Source organism: Herpailurus yagouaroundi, unplaced genomic scaffold (genome assembly GCF_014898765.1).
Source record: "Herpailurus yagouaroundi ecotype Mexico unplaced genomic scaffold, PumYag 142, whole genome shotgun sequence".
Lineage (NCBI taxonomy): Eukaryota > Metazoa > Chordata > Mammalia > Carnivora > Felidae > Herpailurus > Herpailurus yagouaroundi.
In genome coordinates, this window is record NW_024412397.1 from 28,076,718 (window position 1) to 28,086,518 (window position 9,801).

At 53.0% G+C, this 9,801-nt stretch overlaps 1 protein-coding gene and 1 long non-coding RNA gene across 2 annotated transcripts in view; one reads left to right on the top strand and one right to left on the bottom strand.

Moving 5' to 3' along the window:
• ARK2C (arkadia (RNF111) C-terminal like ring finger ubiquitin ligase 2C) overlaps positions 1-9,801 on the bottom strand; it is a gene marked incomplete at its 5' end in the record, with an annotated part of 96,412 nt that overhangs the window by 34,524 nt on the left and 52,087 nt on the right. The window lies entirely within an intron of this gene.
• The window catches only part of LOC121032974 (uncharacterized), a 2,464-nt gene continuing 1,710 nt past the window's right edge, over positions 9,048-9,801 (top strand). Inside the window, exon 1 of the long non-coding RNA XR_005791631.1 lies at positions 9,048-9,538. This is a non-coding gene — a long non-coding RNA (uncharacterized LOC121032974). The remainder of the gene's footprint in view (positions 9,539-9,801) is intronic.

The following is a 9,801-nucleotide window of genomic DNA, read 5'->3' on the forward strand; positions in this document are numbered from 1 at the left end:
TCTGCAATTCTGTGCACGTTCCCCATCTGCAGTGCTCCCCATATGCAGTGCTCCCCATCTGCAATGCTATGACGGCACAGAGTAAAGATGTTTACCGGTACAAAGTGAGCCCCGAAGAACCTAATATGGCCTCTCACATGACCCTTCCCAGTTACCATTGCACCCTTCCCTCTCCACTAAGGCAAGAGAAGCCAAGAGGAGCAAGGGATTCCACATGCTGCATTGGCCCTTCTGGAGTCTGAGGGGTGTCGGGGGGAGGGGCAGCGTGTGCGCGCGCGTGTGTGTGCATGTGCACGCGTGCGTGCACACATGCAGCTGTGCCCTTGCATCCATCGCCTGCTCCGTGGCCTGCTGGAATTAGGCCTACTTGTTGGCAGTGGCTTCGCATAGTCCTGCTTTGTCAGGTCAATCACGCCGCTGGACAGGAGAAGGGGGAGTAGACTGTCCTTCTAGGAAGCAGTAGGGTACATCTGCCCTGGGACTCAGGAGAGTCGCACTGAAGTCCAGTCTCACTCGCTCACTCTCAGTGTGGCCTTAGGCAAGCAGCCTGGCCTCTCTGAATTCCAGCTTCCCAACCTACAAAACGGCACAAGGATATTGCCGTCTGTTCATCCGGGATGGTCACGGGTTCAGAGGAGACGTGCTGGGGTCAAGGGCTTTGAAAAATATACAACGGCTCACAGAAGGGAGGCCTGGGTAGGAAGGGCGTTACGACAGACATTTACAGGAGCCTGAGGGTCCCGCAGTAACTTCAAGTCAAGTCTGCCACTAGGTTATAGTGTACATGCAGCAGATGATTTCTGGAAGATGACACGAGCTCTCACGGCAGTGGTTCCCATGAGGAGAGAGCACGGGTGGCTGATGGCAGGGGAGGGGAGGGGATGTGGTTTTCTCGGTCTATGTACATCCTCTCTACCATGTGGCTTTGTGCCCTACACTGTGTGGTTTTTAAAATACACAAAGTAGCTTTTAAAAATAATAAATGTTAAGCACGGCAAAATGGGCAAGTCGGTTGGTCTTCAGCACTGTTCTGCCCCCCTTTCTATTCACTTTCTCACCCCAGGCTCCCAGGGTGCCCCACACTGTCTCCCCCATCTCCCCCAGTTTCAGCCTTCCCCCTCTCCCCAATTTAAAGATAAACAAACTGAGGCACTAAGAAAGTCAACAACAGCCCATCACACTACCCCAGAGTGAACACAAGGTGTATTGGGGTTCAGTTCCATAACCAGGGGGGCCCCCCGACCCCACATAGCACCTACAACTCAGAACTGCTCTAGAAAGTCAATGGAAGCCCCTACAGTGGTGTGAGTTCAGACCCCATGGGACAGGCTGCAACAGACATACTTTGGGGTGGAGAGGGTCCTCCCAGGGCCCCTTGGATGTCACCACATGGTCTGCTTCTAGAGAAGGCTGGGCTTGAGTGAGGCTGCTTTATCGAAGGTGCTGCTTTGGGTGTGAACTTGAGAATCAGTGCCCTTGGAAAGGGTCGAGGCAACCCACCTTGTTCTAATTCCACTCTAGACAGAAGAGGTCCTGGCAGGATTCCCGGCTTGCAGTGTTTGAACCAAACAATTTTGAAAACTGAGTTCAAGACCTGACACCCAAAGCCACAAGCCTTTACAGAGTGCCACAGAGCACGGCCACACTTCCCACCCACCGCCCCCCCCCCCTCCCCGCCCTCAGCAAAGGCAGGAAGGTGTCTGGAACACCTCCACCTTCTCAGAGAGCTGTGCTGTTTGAAGCTGAAGCCTCACTAATTCCTGGACATCGGGAATTCTAGCAAGGTTGAGAGCGGTGGGTTGAGGATCCTTGTCAGGGAGAGACGAAGGACCTTCCAGTGACCTTGGCCAGGGGGGCTCCCCTTTGGGCCTCTGTGTCCTCACCTGTAACAGGGCACAGTGATACTTGGCCCACAGGTGTGATATCTAGAGCACGGAAGGCATTCACCCCATGATGGCTGGTAACGGCAACTCCATATCCGCCACAGCTCCTGCCTAAGGTGGCCTTGTCCTTCTCCGGGAGTGAGGGGTCGTCAGGACCACCAGCAAGGCCCTTCCTGTCTTCCCTGCATCCCCTGCAAGGGGAGCATTTCACTGCCAGCCCATGGCTGAAGCCGCTGGGGGCTGGGGGACGGGGGGGAAGTGCGCAAGTGGAAAGAACCAGACAAACGAGGGTGCCTCCGCGGTGGTGCCACCCAGAGAGGCTGGCCTCCCTGGAGCCCTCTCCCCACCCAGGGCTGCACGCAGTATGCGGCTCAGCTCCCAGAGGGACGCTGGACAGGTGGGTGCCTGCTCTCTGCTCTGACTCCCACTGTCTTCAAAGCCCGACAGGCAGCTGTGAGCCGCTACCAAGAGTCAAAGACAGTGGCAGATGGCAGACAGGGAGGGACATGTTTGCCTGCTGGCCTAGTGGTGAGCCTCCGGGGCTGCCAGACAACCAAGAGACCAGGGCCGCTGGGCTGCCTCCGGACAGCTGGGCAGCCGGCCCAATAACCGAGATGCGTCCCTTCTACCCCACGGCCCGTGGAGTCCACACTTCCCCAACCCGGGACATGTGGTGGTCATGGCCGGATTCACAGGCGGCTGCCCAGTCGATGTGATTTTGAAGGACAAGGGTGGGGAGACTTAAACTTTGGTTAAACTTGGGGTGGGGGAAGTTGTTCTTTGATTCCCAAGGCTCTGAGATGAGCCATTCTCTCCCGCTGAGCTTGAGATCTGCACTCGGGGAAGAGAGGGCGTTTAAAAATAGCACGGCTGACTTGAATACCTCTGCTCCCTGCCTGCTGCAAGTCAGATCCAATTACTCTGCTGACAAGAGGCTTTTAGCCCAGGGAGCTTGGCATCTTTGATGCCACTCCAGGGGGCCAGATGCCATGGTTCCCTCCGGTCCCTCCTCCTCCCAGTGGGCCTCCAAGAGTCCAGGAGAAAGGGACCAAGGGGATGTGAAGATCACAAACGCATGTGGCTCAGCCCCAGGCCATAACTTAGGCACGTCCGGCTACTTGGCTGTATCTGGTTTCCCCGAACGACACCCCTTGTAATTAAAGTGTATGTCACATGCGATATTCTTATTAGTTTCAGGTGCACAACGTACACATTATGAAATGATGGCCACGTTAAGGGTACTTGCCATCTGTCACCACACAAAGTCATTGAAATATCGTTACCTGCATTCCCTGTGCTGTACTTTTCATCCCTGTGACTTACTGACTTTTCAACGGTAAGTTTGTACCTCTTCAACCCCTTCGTGTATTTCACCCAACGCCTCAGGCCCCTCCGCCCCTCTGCCACCACCAGTTGTTCTCTGTGTTTATAAGTCAGCTTCTTTTTCGTTTTGCTGTTTGGCTTTTCAGATTCCACCTCTAAGTGAAATAATATGGTATTTGTCTTTCTCTGTCCAACTTATTTCACTTAGCATAATACCCTCAAGGTCTGGGTTGCCTGAGTGGCTCAGTTGGTTAAGCTGCACACCCTTGATTGCAGCTCAGGTCATGACCTCGGTTTGTGAGATGGAGCCCCACATAGGGCTCCATGCTGACAGTGCACGGAGCCTGGTTGTGATTCTCTCTCTGTTCCACCCTCATTCACGCTTACTCTCTCTCGAAATAAATAAATAAACTTAAAAAAAAAAATCTAAAAAAAAAAAAGGTCTATCCGTGTTGTCACAAACTGTCAAGATTTCATTCTTTTTTTTTAAATTTTTTTGTTTACATTTATTTATTTTTGGGAGACAGAGAGAGACAGCGCATGAGTGGGGGAGGGGCAGAGAGAGGAGACACAGGATCTGAAGCAGGCTCCAGGCTCCGAGTCGTCAGCACAGAGCCCGACATGGGGCTCCAACCCACAAACCGCGAGATCATGACCCGAGCCGAAGTCGAACGCTCAACCGACTGAGCCACCCAGGCGCCCCAGGATTTAATTCTTGAACACACCCCGTCTTGTTCACACTGGGTGAACAGCCCAAATATAGGACCCATGCCTGAGTTTCCACCAGTATAGGCTCAGCCCTTCAGAATGTGAAGACCTTTTCAAGACTCCCCCACTAAGATCCAAGTGAGCCTCTCTGGGGTGGGTGGCTTATCACAGTTGAGGACACATATAGAGTGTCAACTCCATGAGGCAGGACCTCCATTGTCCGGCTCACTGCTGGCACTCAGTAGGTACTTAACAAATGTATATTGAAATGGTCAGTAGTAAACTCCCTCTCAACTGCAAGTGTGAGAAACGATCTACTGATCCAGAAGCAGGGGTCCTATTAATGATAGTCATATGGCATTACGTCACCAACAAAGGCCAAGTGCAGAGGCCCCTAGGAAATCTTGTCTCTTTTCCTTCTCCAGCCAACGCCGCTATAGTTTCATCTTTCGGCAAACTGGCCCCACCTGAAGCAGCTTGCCAGTGACCCTGTTAACCAGCAAACGCTAGACCTGAAACTGTCGCCTGCAAGCCTCACTCCACCTGCCCGTGGAGCTGTCCTCTCCTATGTACTCTGCTTCTCTCCCTTGAAATCACTGGATGCCCAGGAAATGGAAACTAAGAGAGCTGTCACTGAGAGAGAAGGGGGGATCTGTAGGGCACGACTTGCCCATCTTGTCTATGACACTTGTCACCTTCTATCCTGTGCTCTGTCACAAGAGGTCTTTTCTGAGCAGTTTCCCCTGGGGGGGGAGGCAGGGATTTGGTCATCTGCTACCCATGCACAGCCAGCATCTGGCTTACAGTGGTGCCCAGGAGATGTCTGATTAAAGAATACGTGTGTGTGTGTGTGTGTGTGTGTGTGTGTGTGTGTGTGTGAGAGAGAGAGAGAGAGAGAGAGAGAGAGGGAGAAGGGCCCTGTAAACATTACACAAGCACATGTTGCAGGATCCAGGGACTCCTTGCTGACCACTTTCATCAGCCTGGACAACTGAGGAAATGATGCATAAAAGTAGGCTCACCGTGTGCTATGCCCATGACAAGAGCGGAAGGGACAAGAGGCATTTCCTTTCCTTGGTCATTTTACACTTCCTTTGTGACGGATTTCCATTTGTGTGTCAGAGAGGCCCTCCCCCTTAGCTAAGCCCTTGGAGGGTTATTGGTGACAGCTTTGAGTGTTTCTGGGCATGGCTCCAGGTCACCACCAAGATCTAGGCCCTACCAGCATCTTCTTGGGGTGAAATTACCATAAGCATCAGAGCCTCGTTATGCTAAGGACTAGGATCCTTCACCGAAGGCCTGGACAGTGAGTTTGCCCCTCAGTCTCACAGCCTGAGGGACTCTGACCTTCCCAGTGACACACACAGCTGGCTATTCTCCTTTTTCTCCTCCTCCACCCTGACCGTGGGAGGCAAGGCATGTGTTCACAGATGTTGGAATGATGTCAGTTGCCGGCATATCACTGGTAAGACACTGAACACCAGAGACTCTCTCACTCTCGCTATCTCTCTCTCTCTCCTTTCTGAAATTGGGGTGGGAAGCATCCCAGGAACAGAGCCTGATAAGAAGCCCAGCCCAGCTAAACATTCGGTACCTTAAGAAATGGGAGCAGCAGCACAGCAAGACTCTAATGTCACGTAGCCTTAGAGGTGGCAGGTGGCAGGTAGATTGGAAGGCTCGTCAAGGAATCCCACCCACCGCCCCACCACGTGAGTAAGGTAGCAAGGCCCACGACTTGGCAGTAGGATTATAACCGGTGCAGCCACTGTGGAGAGACATCTGGAAATGGACATGAAAATCACAAACGCACAACCCCTGGCAATGGCCGCTCCGCTCGGCACCCTACAGCTCAGCGCATACAAGTCCAGAGAGATACATGTACAAAATGTGCAAGGTAGCTTGTGAGACTGTGAACAACCGGGTGTCCATGGATAGGGAACGTGTATTCAGAGAACACTGCTGTCATGAGGAAGAATGACCATGATCTCCAGGACGCCTTGAAGTGAAGAAAGCAAGGAGTCTGAAAGGCCTCCGGATCCTTCGTCTCATAAATGGGGAGGTTAAGACCAGGAGAGGACAATGAGTGGCAGAAAGCCACCACCCTGCCACCACCCCGCGGACCCTTAGCCTCCCCACCCAGTACTTAACAACACAGAGGCAGACAATTCTTTCCCTATCGAAATCAAACCTCAGTGTCACTGCTTTAGTGCCTTTCCTCCTGCACTGTCCTTGGCTACAGTAAGGAAGTGTGTGTCACCCCCCTTCACTTGCACATAGACGTGCCCCAAACCTCAAAGCCTCCTTCATCCCCTTCCTTCACTGCTCAGAAGATCACACCAGTCAAACAGGACTTGCTTGTTCTAGATTATGGTGGCTTCCACACTGTCTTGTTGTGGTCAGGGTATCTCAGATCACGGTACCTCTTTTTTCCCCCCTTAACTGGAAAACAAATTTGCGGACCATCCTTTCTTTTTTTTTTTTTTTTTTTTTTAAAACAATTCTTTTTTTTTTTTTTTCAACGTTTATTTATTTTTGGGACAGAGAGAGACAGAGCATGAACGGGGGAGGGGCAGACAGAGAGGGAGACACAGAATCGGAAACAGGCTCCAGGCTCTGAGCCATCAGCCCAGAGCCCGACGCGGGGCTCGAACTCCCGGACCGCGAGATCGTGACCTGGCTGAAGTCGGACGCTTAACCGACTGCACCACCCAGGCGCCCCCGGACCATCCTTTCTTTAGGGGCAGTAAGGATATCGATGTTCTTTTTTCTCGATCTTGAAGGTTTGCAGTGATAATGATGGCCGGCGTGTATATTGCACCCAGTGTGTGCCAGGCACGGTTAGATGCTTCTAACATATTAACTCGTGTCATCCTCAGGATTCCACGGTGTGGCTGCCGCTATTATTCCCACTTGCCCAGTGAGAAAACCAAGGCACAGTGGGGGCAAGTAACTAGCCCAAGGGCAAACATGAGGGAGGACATGGCCCTGCGGGCAGATAGGCAGTGTCTAGGGAACTGCGACTTGAAACAGAAACCACCAATTGCAAAGAGGCCCGTGTGATGATTCATAAAACAGAAAAACGGCACAGCGCAGACTAGCTAAGCTCAAATGCTTTGACACCAGCTCATCCACACCCATCTGTTCCAAGAGAAGCCCACAGACAAACTGATCTGACGGCAAATCCGAGCAGGCTTGCGTGTTCTAAAGATGTGACTTCTGACTGTTCAGCAACCCACTAGTTTACCGACTCTGATCAAGACTGTGCTGGGATTCTTTCCAGCCCCCAAACTCTGGGTGCACCCCTTCTTTTTTTTTTATATAATTTACTGTCAGATTGGTTTCCATACCACACGCAGTGCTCATTCCAACGAGTAGGGTGCGCCCCTTCTTTAGCGCCCTGTTTGGAGGTGCCCCGCAGTTGCCCAGGATGTGTGCCCTCACTTGCTGCCGCAGGCTAATACCCCTGACTGGGTTGGGCTACAGGTGTTCCCGCTGGTCTTGGCCAGTGGGTTTTGACGCAATAGACGTGGAATTTGAATCTCGGAAATCAGGTCCTCCGTGCTGAGTGTTTCACCTCTAGAGACCCTCTCCTGCCTCCAGGCTGTCATTATAGATGCCGTGGGCCAAGCTGATGCCAGTTGGATCAGCCCGAGACCAGCTCTGGCTGAGCAGAGAGGAGGTAGGACTTGGCAGATTTCCTTCCTGGCCTCTTTACTATTCCTTGAAGCAGACCTGAGATTCCTCCCGCTCACCTTTCCCTGAATCGGCAGCCTCCATCACAGCACCTCGTTTGGCTACCTTCATGGTTCCCTGCTCAGCCCAGGACAGGTGCCACCCATCACGCCTGACTCCAGCTCACCGCTCCCACTCACTGAGCCACTTCCGGGCCTCCATACATATTGGAGCTTTCCTGGCTCCAAATATCCCCCCAGGGTATCCCCCCCCCCCCAAACTGAAATGCAGCCCCTTCTCCGACGTCCATCTTCCAAGACTTCAGTGTTCAGCCACCATCCCACCTCTCCCAGGAAGCCTTCTCTGACTCCCTCACCGGATCTTTGCCCCCCCCCCCCCCATTGCTGAAGGCGCGATCAATCTCTGTGTTTCTCAAAAGGCAAGGTTCCCTGAAGCAGCATCACATTTGTGATGACATAATGCCTGTGATATCACCCAACTTTTTACCTGAGTGGATCTTGTCACCTTACCTAGAATATATGCTCCTTCCAAGCAGGAGTTCCCTGACATGCCTCAAGACATCAAGCCCAGGCCCAGCAAGTGCTTCCCTGCCCTTAATTTTTAAAATCCAGCTATGAATAGCAGCTGTGATTCATTTTTTTCCCCATGCAAGCCGCTGCTGGAGCCATGGGTCTGGAAACAGCCTCTGCATTAGAGGAGATTAACCTTCAACTTCAAAACAAAAACAAACAACAACAACAACATCAACAAAATCAACAAACTAACCAAGACCTCATCTGCCTAAGGAGAAAATCTACAAGGAAATACACAGACAGGTTAACATGGTCTTGTTGGGTGATGGAGTCAGGAATGATATTTTCCAAATTTCTTGTTACATGATTTTATAACAGGAGAAGAAGTAAAGGCACAGGCTGATAATAAAGATAGCATGCACCAAAGAGAGAAAGCCCACGGGAGCAAGCCAGACAGAGCTAATTCCCAGGCCAGGCCAGCCCGAGTGGCCACACTCGGGTGGGGTGTCAGGAGACTGGCTCAGAGGGGACACCTGCTTCCTCCAAAGGCCTGGGGGGTCTGAAGCAGAGGCCCAGGCCAGAGGTGGTGTCCGGCCCTGTGGGGTGAAGGCCACACACGCCCTGGGAAGGGAGGCGGTAGCCCCCGTTCACTGAGCCCAGTATTTCAAATAGATCTCAAACGCTGGGGAATTCAAGGCAGATCAAAGGATGCCCAACTCTATGCGGTAGGATGCAATTTATATATAGTCCTCATTTCCCCCAAGAGCTGGGAGAGGCAGGGGCAAAAGTCAGGTTTGAGAAGGTTTTAGATAACTCTTAAATAAGAGCTCCATAAATAGCCATTTTTAAAGGGAAACTAGGCTGTTCAGGGACAGAAGGAGGGTGATATCAGCAAAGACAAGCACGTTTGGCCTCCCGGTCCGCCTCAGGGTTCTGGGCTGGATGGGTGGGTGCCGGGGGCTGCATGCCGCGTGCCCTCACTGCCCACTCCCAGGCACCAGCCAGGCCCCGCCCCAAGGACGGCAGCTCCTCGGGACAGGACCAAAAGAGGGGGGGGGCCCCCCACCCAACATCTGGCCTCACTGCTGTTGGTAGGCCCTGTGCCCAGGCTTCAGCTCAGGCCCACCTCTGATCCCACTGTGATCAAATGTGTCAGCCTGGGCACTGAGCACCACCCCCTGACCCAGATCCTGGTGTTCTAGCTCCTAACCTGCCACCACCTGGCAGGGTGACCCTGGGCAGGGCAGGCCTCTGTAAATGAGCCACATGAGAGGCTCTCTATGAATTCTTCGAGTTCTAATGCTTCGTCCCACTGCAAGGACACCCTGGTTTCCCGGAGGCCTGGGACTGAGGACCGAAGGGCTGCACATCCTGGAGAGGCTCTGCTCCAGCTGGCCGGCCCCAGCCAGCACCCATGAGGTCAGTGGCGACTAGAGGTGGGGAGCCAGCCCAGGTGGGGGCCACCTGACAGTGGAGCCACTGCCCTGCCCAGGACGCCCAGTCCCCAGATGGTGGCCGCTCTCTGAGGAGGCTGTAAAGGGCTGGCTGTGCAGAAGGAGCAGTTTCTGAGCAGGAAGGAGATGAGAAAGGGGACACATGTGTGTGAGGCTGTGTGTTTAAATGAGTGTATGAGTGTGCACAGGTGTGTGAGCAGGAGTGAGTGTGTGTGGATGAGGGGAGCG